Source organism: Cheilinus undulatus, linkage group 22 (assembly GCF_018320785.1).
Source record: "Cheilinus undulatus linkage group 22, ASM1832078v1, whole genome shotgun sequence".
Lineage (NCBI taxonomy): Eukaryota > Metazoa > Chordata > Actinopteri > Labriformes > Labridae > Cheilinus > Cheilinus undulatus.
In genome coordinates this window covers 20588841-20601086 of record NC_054886.1, presented here as the reverse complement: position 1 = coordinate 20601086, position 12246 = coordinate 20588841, and the positions used below count along the sequence as shown (strand labels likewise).

The window sequence follows — 12246 nt, the reverse complement described above, 5'->3', positions numbered from 1 at the left end:
AATCCTATTTAAGCTCATTAATCACCATTACAGTTCTCATATGATGTTACCCTTAGACCAATATTTGTGCTATTGATTTCAACAAACATCAGATTCAATCTGTTAGGCTTCATTCGACCTTTAATCAATCGCCAACAGATCTCTATTATAGTTTTAATACCTTTTGATCGATGACAAACGGAGGGCAGGTTTCATATACTGCTGGGCTTGTATTTCCTCGGCCCTCGAAGGGTTTCATTTTCATCTAAAGGATTGCGCTCTGGCCTTTTACCGTCCCCTCGGGATCGACTGCTGGACATCGTTGTGTATCAAAAATGCCTGTGTGCGCTGAAAGATGCCACTCAGTCCCCATAGAAACAGACCTTTAGATGTCAAAAGAAAAGCTATTTTTTCCTTTTCTTTGTTCCCCGGGAGTGTGTGGATTCTGATTGGGAGTGAAATTGTTCTAAAGGATCAGCAAAAACAAAAGCCGGGGACTTGAAGTGATCTTGATTTCTCACACCTTCTGCTTGAAACAATAGCAGGCATTTCACTGCCACCTTTTCGTATCTATTCATAATCTGTGTCAAACAAAGAAAAAAAAACATCTGTACATCATACTGTTTTTTTTTTTTTACTTGTTCTTGCCTTTGAATTTTAGATTTGAGGTGATAATTACGGGATGTCTCCTCGCTGTCTTTGTCCAATCTCTCATTAGTGTTAACCGTCAGTGATCCGACACTTTCCTAGGCTGTAATTATGGAAACATATTCCATCGACATTGACACCTCTCTGAGGAAGAAAAGCTTTTATGAGTTGCAGCAGCTCCGCCCTAAATCGGGGGATTCAATTGCCGTGCTGGGGACATAAGCTAACAATTTGTTTTGCGGAAAACACAACATAAATGTATAAATGACCACAGAGAAGTGTCAAAACAGTTAGATTCCTTTAGCTGGGATGCCATCAGGCTTCACTGTCTCCTTTTGGCAGCTGAAGTGAGACATTAAAGATAATTTATTAGCAATTATCTCCCTCTGCACATGTAGTTTTTTGCTTTCAGATGGCAAATTAATTGGAGTCTGAAGCAGGGCTGTGTTCCTTTTTGCACCGCCGCCTCCCACACTACCCACTCGCTTTTGGAGCGGAAAGTGCAAAATGCTTGAGCATGTTTTAATGGCGCAGGGAAGAGGAAGAACAGAATGCTAGCTGTGAGTAATGTGACCCCGGCGCTTCTGCCTGCCTGTCACTCATGATGGTATGGAAGGGCAAACAGAACCAGTGGTCGAACATGTTGGTCACTCTGTTTTGGAAGAATCCCTGCCAAAGACGACTTATGGTATCTACATATTCTTGAAAATGCTGTGGATGGCTCAGAGAGTGTAAAAGGATGCAGATTTGTTCTTTACCTTAAACCGTGATGAAAAAAGATGAAGTTTGACAGTGTTTTCTAGACTGCACTTTATTATGAAGCTCACCGTTTCTGGAGAGAGCAGCGATGGTGTATGTGAAATGGTTTTGGGGGCAAGCAGGGGGGAGGATGACATGAATCATAGCTCGCACACAGGGAATAAAGTTCATTTTTTATCCAGACAGACCATCAGTCAGCGCTCGCAGGATATAGCAGGGCCTGCTGATATCAATCTGCATGGAGGCATCCTCCTTTTTTTTCCCCAGAGGAGGCGAGGGGGGGCGAGGGGAGTGCTTTGATTTAAACGGCAGCATTTATCACACCTGCTTCAGCCTCCTAAAGGACAAGCATGTGAGAGAAAGAGAGAGAGGGATGCAGCATTAACATGTGTGGCCCGTCGATGAAAAGTACCAACTGGAACTGTGACTACCAAGGCGATGACATTACTAATTCTTGCTCCTACCAATTCGGATAATTTGGATTAGTTATGTTACGTTCCTGTGGTGTTAAACGGAGGCTGAATTCTGATTACCGCTCATGGCCACAGTTCGGTTTGTGAAGTGTCATGGCTCATAAAAGTTAAAATTGTTCCCAGAGCTCTAACCTTCCTTCATGCTTGGTTTCGCAGCGTAGTTTGTGTTAGACCATTAAGTTTACAAATGTTCTTAAGGAACTATAAATCAGCTTCCTTGCATGTCCTTGCTCCTACTGGCCACACACATACACAGAGAGCGGTAAAGATTTCACAAGGCGCAACAGTCATTCGGCATGCTCCCAATTATCTCTAAATGTAGATATTATACGACTCATATTCACCTCCTGCCTTCCAACGTCTCCTTTTTTCCATTTCGCTTTCCTGCCTTTCGGTCGCAGCAGCTCAAGCGCTTCCAGAAAATGGCCGTTGTAACAATAACATCAGCCACAATAATGATAATAGAGTAGAAGAAAATGCTTGCATTGCGACAAACACCATCTCGCAATGACAGCGTCGTCCATCTTCATAATGTCCACCCCCTGCGTTCCACCCCCACCCACGGCAGACAGGGTGGGTACAATGACAGGACAGCAAGCACACTGCTGGAAAGAAAAGCAAACATATAAACACATTTAGATCACATGAAGGTATTTACCATCATAACTTTACACCAGGAAGCGTGTTCTTCAGAGCGGAGCATTGATCCGCCTCTTTCACCAGCACACCAAGCTCATTTCCTATAAGCCTCAGCTGTACTGACATTTACAACATCACGACTGAGGCTTCAAGTGTGAGTGTGTGGTAAGACTTGTAACATTTTTTTTTTTTCCCCACAACTGCCAGGCAACCTCTTAAAGTGCAATTTTACAGGCTGCAGTTTTTGATATCTTGAAGGATCTTTGCAGTTATTTGTGTTTAATGCTGTAGTTGTGAGGGTATTATTTAGATCCTGATTGCTTCCAGTAGCTGCAGTTAAGCTCTTGAATGATTACACAGAGTTCTAGTTAAAGACTTGTATGTTGACGGTTCAGACGGCCTCTGAAAAGAATTCACCCCCTTGGATGTTTTACTCTTTTATTGTTATCATTTTATAAATCAGTCATGGTCAATATAATTTTGCTCTTTTGGCAAAAAAACTCTATAATATCAAATTAAAAACAGATTTCTACAAAGTAATGTCAATTGAATAAAATTATGCAAAGAAGCATAATAGATTGCGTAAATATTCACCCCCTTTAAAGTGTCTGACCTAATTCAGCAGAGGTCCAGTTGGCGCTAGTAGTATAGTGAATGTGTTTCAAGTGGTTGTAGTATAAAAAAATCCTGTGTCTTGGAGGTCCAGTCACTGGTTAATCAGTATTCATTGCTACCATTACACCATAGAGACTAAAGAACACTCCACGCAACTAAGAGAAACAGTTATTGAAAAGTATAAGTAAGGGGAGGGATACAGAAAAATTTCCAAGGCGCTGAACATCCACCAGAGAGACAAAAAATGTTGTTGACGAACATTTTTTGTCATAGTTTTTGTTGATAAAATTAAGACTGCCACAAAAACATCATCCCCACCGTGAAACATGGTGGTGGCAGCATCATGTGGGGATGCTTCTCAGCAGTTGGCCCTAGAAGGCTAGTAAAGGTAGAGGGGAAAATGAATGCGGCAGAATCTAGGAAAATCCTGCAGGACAGTCTTATTTTGTCTGCAAGAGAACTACGGCTCGGAAGATTTACCTTCCATCAAGACAATGACCAGAAGCTTACTGAAGCTACACCGAAATGGTTTAAAGACAACAAGGTGAATGTTCTGGAGTGGCCGAGTTAAGCCCAGACCTCAATCCAATAGATGATTTGTGGCTGGACCTCATGCAACCTGTCAGAGCTTGAGCAGTTTTGCAAAGCCTGGTTGAGACCTATCCTTACAGACACTTCCCACTTCTCTTTCCAACAAGAGACACATCAGGATATTATATTTTTTCATATTTTTATCATATCATATCATGTATTGATGTATGGTAAAGTACAGTATTGCATGGTGTTGTTTTCTATCTCATCCTCTGTCTGATCAGCTACAGATATGCACATGTGATGTGGCCTCAATGCCAAATGGAAGAACTAGGGGAGATTGTTCATTAGTCATGGACAGCTTGCTCCACATCTAAAAAAAAAACAGTACAAAGAAACATCAATGTCTGTAAATGTGAGAACATTACAGACTTGTTTTGATCTTTATGGCAGACTATACTGACTGTTTGATCACATTTCAAACATTTCTGCTTACAATTAATTTAATTTCTAGATGCAAGTATGCTTGGTATAAACTAATAGCAGCTGAGCAAAAAGAAAATAGCTGTAGACTTCATGTGTGTAATTGTAGGGCTGTTAACTCAAAAATAAAGAAGAAGTAGTGCTTATAATGTGTCTGTAAAAAGTGATTGGTACATGATATTATACATATGGACAACTTTTAAAGATATGTATCCACTATTATAAAAGCTTTAGGTGGTTGTGGCTTTTCATGGCTCAAAAGTTGGGACTTGGTCATGGTTTTCTGATAAATGTGAAGTGAAACAGCATCAAACCCAGGGCTAAAAAGAGAACAGTCTGACAGTCTTTCCTTGTTTCACATTAAATCAAACTACAACACTATTCTCGGGAGAATTTAATTAAATGAAGTGACACAGTATCACTGTTTTGAAAATGATGACAAAGCACGGAACAAGGTGAAGTGCAGTTTGACTTGTCAGAAACATGAGGTGTGAATTCAACTGCAAACAGGAAACAGGTTCAGACTGAAGTGATACAATCAAAACACAAGCAGCAGTTTTTTTCCCAGTCAGCTGTGAGCATGCGGTGTAATCCTCATTTTAATGGCTGTCAAATGGCTGAAACAAACACAGAGCAAATGCTTACACTAAATCTGCTCCAAGCTCATTTTTACAGACACAAGTCATGGGCATTTTTAAGCAGCTGTAATGCTGTAGCTTTAGTACCAAGTGCTTTAACCTTTCGCCATGAGAAGAAGAGTATTTGAAATATTGCTGATGCTTCTTTCAGAGTTGGCATGGGATGCACACATGCTACAGTGATATGGTACAGAAAGTTTGAACAAAATATGCCAAATCTTCCTCTGCCAATGCTAAACTTCTTATTCTGCCATTCACTCTTGTTTGGTGGATTGGATGATTACAGTCTGAAGAAACAAGACAGGAGGTAATTTAACAATTAATTCATTTAACAGGAGCCCCAGTATTGTGTGGAAGAACCATATAAGCATTGTTACATTGAAGAAATAACCTACCAAACACAAATGTTCTTACTTTTTGTGCTGTGTTTATCTGAGTTATGACTCAACAAGACATGAACTTTAAGTTTGCATGTTCAGTGCAAGAGGATTAATTGTAAAAACCTTTAAAGGGGACACATTTTACTCCTTTACAACAAGTTAATATTGGTCTCAGAGGTCCCCAAAACATGCCTGTTAAGTCTGTTGCTGAAAAAACACTCCAATGGATTTTTGTTTGTCTAAAAACCCCTCTCTTTCTGTACCTGTGGCTTTAGATGTTACTGAGCTGTCTGACTCCACCCCTGACCATGCCCCTATCAGGAAATGGATGTGGCTTAATGGATGTGGCTCTCCTGATCTTCCTCTCAGCTGACAGCTGAGAGGAAGATCTGGGGGCGGTGCTATCTCCCCACATGACATCATGAGGGGAAAATCTCAGAACAGCTTGTTTCAGCACACATTTTCTGAAAGATGAGGGGGGGGGGTGTTTCTGGTACTTGAGGGGATCGTGGATAAGCCAGGGGGCACATATTTTTGTTACAAAAGCCTGAAAAAGAGATTTTTGCATATGTCCCCTTTAAAATGGACCTACAATTTTTGGATTATGTCTTTCCATTAATATATTCTGTTTGAAAAGTTAAAGGAAAAAGTGTAAAATCTCGTCTTGTCATGTGAGCTAAGTGTCTAGTCCTCCCCGGTATCATATGATATGATATGGTCAGGGGCATTTCTAGACACTCTGGAGGCCCGAGGCAGAAGGCACATTGGCACATATACACACAAACGTGTGTTTGTGATAGATGGCAGTAATTGGTGCTTGCTGGCTTGTGGCTAGTAGGGGGCCTTATTTGGGGGAATCCTGAGGTGTTGTTGTTGCAGTTGTTGTTGATACTGACCATTGTCAGATATCTCTAGGAGGCCCCTTTCAAGTTCCAGGCCCTCGGCAACTGCCTGGGTTGTCTACCCCAGTGTTTCCCAACCATTTTTCCTTGGAGCCCCCCTTACATGTACTCAAGAATGACCCAAGAGGGAAGAAAAAGTGACACACTGCTACCAAAAATCCACATAGATTTTAATTATTTCACTGAGAAAACCCTAAATATCATGGTTTTAGTCAATATTTGAAAACCTAATTTTGGTGCCCTCAGAGCAGACAAAGCCTTGCGCGCCCCCACCTAAGATCTTTGCCACCAGTGGCCTACCTTATGGGACACCCTTGGGTATGGTATTCCTATCATATGGTATCATATCTTAGAGGATCTTAGCGGATTCACAAGTCTTAAAAACATTCTCTGGTTGTACAAAGCACTGTGGGTTTTTTGGCTGGGGTTTGTGTCTGATGCCGTAGTAGTGAGGGTGTTCCTTACACCATGATTGCTTTGTAGCATATGGTATGGCATTGTTTCTAAAGAACTGTATGTAATTGTATCATATCTTGTGATATTGTTGGTATAAAATCACCGTATGGTATGGTACGGTGTCATGACTTAATTCTCCTATGGTTTCACTCCCAAATTCTCATTGTACTATCACTCATCCACCATTTTATTATGGAACTCTCACATTTCTTACACTTCAAATTTGCCTAAAACTCAATGATAAGATAACATAACAGTCAAATATGATGACAACAAATATGGATGTCTGGGCTTACTAAAAACAAACACATAAGGATTTAAAATAATAAGAATGACCGTCTGTCCTTGTTGAGATGAAGCATATTTTCCTCCAGACAGAGGCTGAGGATGATTTAAATGTTTCTGTGAAGGAGGGAGGGATCAGTTGAAGGGTCACCCAATGAGTTTTTGTTTTATGACCCCGGGGAAATCAGGCAGCCACGCGGTCAGGGTCCCGGGGTCGGCGTGTGTCAGCCTCCAAAGTTCAAGGAGCCGTCCTTCTATTGTAGTCGGGTCAAACTGCTCTGCACTCATCATCATACAGAGCACCAGAGGAGAGAGAGATAGAGGGAGAGTTAAAAAAATAAAAGCTGAAATTGTACAGGGCCCCAGCGTGTGAGCAGCCTTCAACCTTGGAAGCGGTCTTTGTTTGACAGTCCAGGCTTGGAATCCGCCCAACATGCAAAGCTCCAAACAGGATAGACAAAACAAGAATAATAATAACTCTTAGACTGTGAGGGCGGATATGAAAACACAAGCCATAAAAGAAGAGAGAAAATCTTCAGCACTCAGGATATGACTCACCTTTAAAAAAGGACAAAATAAGCAGGAAAGCTTATAAATGTTCTCATATATGATTACTATGACTAAAGCAGCAGCTTTGGCTGTAGATGTAGGCAGTGATAGTGGGTCTGAGTCCAAGTAAAAACAGAAAGGGTATTGTGAAACAAAAAAAAAGCTATTAGTGTTGTCAGTTAGTCCTGCAGGTTCATATCGCTCAGTATTCAAACCCACAGGTCTTCCTTGAACTGCTTTATTGAACAGTAACAGAAAAACAGAGTAGAACGGAGGTAGCCTAGCAACATTGAAACCACACTGAATGACTGCGTGTGCTCGCTGCGAGGAGAAGGAGCCAGGCAGCTGAAATGACAGCGAGGAGTAACCCCAGAGAGAGTGGGATGTGCTGGCCACCGTGGAAAATACAAATAGGTTGTGTGCTACTGTAGACATGCGGCTGCTGTTTACAGATCTGCCTTTTTTTTTTAGCCACGCACACACCAAGCGGTTCCTCACACCTGCTGCCGAGCTTGCTTTGAAGCTACTGACCCTATATTGTTCTTAAAAACAGATCTTCAAAATGGAACAGAAAAAAATCCCCCTGTGCGAAGAAGGAGAGGTGCAGCCATGTGCATGCCTCCAGGCTGTCGAGTCCTCTGAGGGGCCCGAGCTTGAGTGATCCAGCTGAGCAGATTTATCCAGAAAAAGGAGGTTCTCTCTTCTCCGTGTCCATGGTAATATGGAAATATGTTCATTAGATCAATAAGAACCAGGCTCTCATGAGGGCTGCTGAAAATTCCCAACGTCTTTTTAAAAAACTGTTTAAAGGAATGAGCTTCAAATGGAAATTATATGGCGTCCCTTCTCGAAGATTAATTACTGTTCACTTCCAGTTTTTCTGCAGCATGTGTAAATAGGAGAAAAAGCACTGGGGCTAATTATCTCCATAGGTGGTCATTTTCTTGCACAGCATTCGCAAAGAAGCTATGAGATTATTACTGTAAAAGTCCTCAAACACAAGCAGGGTACAAATGAGCCCAGAACATCAGCTTGAGGTTGAATCTGGAAATGACTCTCAATTCCACTTCACAAAATCGCCTCACTTAGAAGAGGCAGTTATTGGATGAAAATATCTTTTTATATGTTGGAATTCGACTATTTCCCATCTTTCACTGAAATGAGTGGTGTTAGAGGGCCTACTTAGAACAGAAACATCACAACTTTGCTGCTCACCATGATAGTATTCATGCTAATGCTGAATGGGGCTCCACAGGAATGCTAATTAACACACAAGGCCTATAATAAGTATTGTCTTTTAACCATTTCTGTGTGGATTTTGCTGGATGCTTGGGTCATTGTCTCACTGGAAAATAAGTCTTCTCTTGCAGACTGAATAAGATTGCCCTCAAGGATTTCCATATATTTTGTTGCATTCATTTTACCCTTCACCTTTACAAGCCTTCAAGGGCCTGAAGCTGAAAAGCATCCCCACAACATGGTGCTGCCACCACCATCATGCTTAAATGACTAAAAGAATGAACAAACGACTTTATTTCAAACCAAATGTTTTTAAAACCAACATAAAAACAACTCTCTCCAATCTATTCACCAACTTATTCCATACATAAGCAATGATAGCATTTCTTATATTACAATTATTCACTCACCTTTATTGCTATTGTATCTATTTATCCTGGGGTGTTACAGTATTTTTTTCCCCCGAACCATCACAGTTTGGGGGTCATGGTTCTGTGCATGTAGTACAAACACTGCGTCTGAATGCTTTCTACAGTCTATGGTCTGATTGGAGAAAAACGGCAATCACAGATGGCAGAACTAGCTGTCAATTAGGTTGGCAGTAAATGCTCTTAATTGTTAGTTTGCCACTTTTAAACAGCAGATGAAGAAGATCAAGAAGCAGGCAAAACAAAACACACGAAGAAGAAAAGTCAGATATGGTTGCATTAGCTAGTGATGGGAATGTTGGCTCTTTTCAGTGATTTGGATCATTTGGCTCGGCTCAGCAAGAGGAGCCAGCTCCTTCGACTCTCAAATGGCTCTTCATTGAGCTACCAGTTTGGCTTCATTTGACCTGCCAAACTTAGCAATGTCAAGATATATGATTGATTTTTATGCTGATATTTTACTCCAATTTTGCTTTTTTTTAAATTGATGGAAATAGCATGTAATTATTTTTCAAAATATACTGTCTGCCTAGAACACCTTGCGGGTGAGATAAAATCTGCCCACTGCTGGGCTGTATAAACCATTAAGGATATAAAATATTAATGTTACACCATCAAGCATGAGTCCTTAATGTGTGGTGTGCCTGTGGTAGTGTGGAGAAAAGATGATCCCTACTAGTCATTCACACAACACACAGACACACACAACATACATAAAAATAATTGTAGTCATAGTAATAAGAATTTAAAACAGCTCTCAAACAGGATCCGACTCTTATAAATCACGTGAGAGTTGGCTATTTGAACCAGCTCACTCATGAATGAACCATCACTAGTAGTAGCAGAAGACTTTTTCTTCCTCTTGCTGATTTCTCTAAACTGTTTTCTAAAACAAGATTTAAAAGCAGAGAGGACTTCAGTGACGCTAAGACGTTTTAAAGGCCATATGGAGAAGTAGAGAACAGTGGCTAAGTGTGTATTCAGGCACTCTGCTTAGACACACTGTCCCATCCTGTGTTTACATGAGCTTTTCTGTGGTCCTTCACTGACGAACACGAGTCATGAGTTTGCAAGAGTAAAACACACTGTAGCCAGTGTTTTTACATATCCATATATAGCCTTTACTAAGGACAGCATTGTCGCATGCTACAAGAGACACGTGTTATTCAAAGTTAAATAACTTTTGAACCGTAAATCGTTGATACTTGTCTTTTCCTTTGAAAGTTGTGCTATTCTATTGACGTTATCCATGCTTTCGTAGCTTTTTACAGAACGCTTTTAAGTGAGCCTGGAACTTGGCTGACTTTCCAGGGCCTTTAAAGATTTTATCCACACCAGTAACTCCAATATTTGGCATCTTGTTATCCATTTTACAATTGTTCCTGCCGTTAGGCAATTAGCCCACCGCTATATTGTCTGTTTGTATTCCAGAATGCATTGCGACTGTGCTGTGACAACCAATGGCGGGCCGTTCTGTTGTCACGTCATGCTTTGCTGAATGGCACATGTGCACAGACTTTTAAACTGCAGAAAGAGTCTAAGTGATGTATAGAGAGAAAAAGACCAGTGCTGGGAGTAACACGTTACTAAGTAACACGGTACAGTAACTCATTTACTTTTTATGGAAACTAGTCATGGCGTTTCTTTTTAAAATCATTAACACCATTACAATCACTGAGAATTTAAATCACATGTTACTTGTTACTTTTACAGCAGACGACTCATTGATGAAGTTTAGTAAACATCAGCAGACAATGTGACAGGACCATAAGCACATCAGCATCCTGTGAGACAATAGAGCCTCTGTGGACACACACAAACAAACACAGGCACTGAAGTGTACACACACATCGTGGCTGAGCACTCGAGCATGAGCTCTCTGTCTTGGAAACACCAGCGTTACTTTTCCCTCCTCAGGATAAGGGACGAAAAAGAACAGGGAAGTAAACTTTCCCACTGCCAACAACAGTTATTCCAACCTCACAAAGTGCTGAGTTAGACACGCTACAGCTAAGCTAGTTTCCAGAGAGCCGGATGCTACAAACACCGCTAACCCAGGTGCAGCTCATGTTAGCCCGGCAGACCAAGGAGGAGTCGCCCCATGTAAACAGCCAGTTTCTACTATGTTCTATTGTTTCACCACTTTCCAACCTTATAATAATGGCTAAAATGTTAGATGAAAATAGAGTTATTTCCTCTCAGCAACACAAATGAATGTGATGTGTTCAATAAAGAGGATTGAAGCAAAAAAAGGTAATGTTTGGGTTACTTTTGCAAAGCAGTAACTAGTTTCTATTTTTCAGTAACTTGCCCAACACTGAAAAAGACACAGAGAGACTGTGACGTGTCCCTCAGAGTTACTGCCCTTTAAATAATGACACAAATTCTCATACACGCAAGGACTTCTTTTGGGTGAAAATGTGAATATTTTGAAGACTTTATTACTGAATGAGTAGTTTTTAATCCTTTAGCTGCAAAAGAGATGCAAAAAAACCCATAATTCATTATTTCTTACTGTGTTTATTACATGAAGAACTTTTATTTTTAATTTCTGATTCATTTTTTCTTTTGTCTTTATAGTCCTGTAACCTTTTTAAAATTCAAGTTAAATTGCTGCAGCATACATATTTTTAAAGCTTAGGTTGTCCTGAAGAAAAGGGTGTGTAGAGCTTGACTGTGCTCCACAGGGTTGATGTTTTACAAGCTTTTGAAGACAAAAAGTCCAGGCGAGACACAATGGTTATTAAAATAGCTTAGGGCACACCACATAAATCATACATATGATGCCTTACCGTGGCTCTAAAATACACATTTTATTTTCATCGTTACATTTTATATTTATTATATTATTCTAAGGAGAAATTAGACTTTTCACATATTTAATGTAGCATCTATTTAAAGATGTTTTTTCTCTTTTTTTCATGATTAATACAGCACGGTGTATACTAACTATCACAGGCAGTTCTCAGACCAAGGGATCAAACTGTAAGCTACATTTCTGTTAAGTTTAACCCTTTAGAGCCTATTGTATCATATTTGATACACACCTTTATGATACTTCTATCTAATCAAGATGGTCCATGAATTACTTAAAAACCTTTGAATACAATCTTATAAATGATTAGCAATACCCTTCAGTGGATTATCAGTTGCAAAATAAAACAGCTAATGTGATACAAAATTATTTATGTGACATTTTATGGCAATTTTGGATTTTGGTTGAAGATTAAATAAACATTTCA

General features: G+C 40.2%; 1 protein-coding gene across 1 annotated transcript in view; it reads left to right on the top strand.

Annotated features, from left to right (window-relative positions):
• The window catches only part of LOC121504712 (glucosidase 2 subunit beta-like), a 213528-nt gene that overhangs the window by 187617 nt on the left and 13665 nt on the right, over positions 1–12246 (top strand). The window lies entirely within an intron of this gene.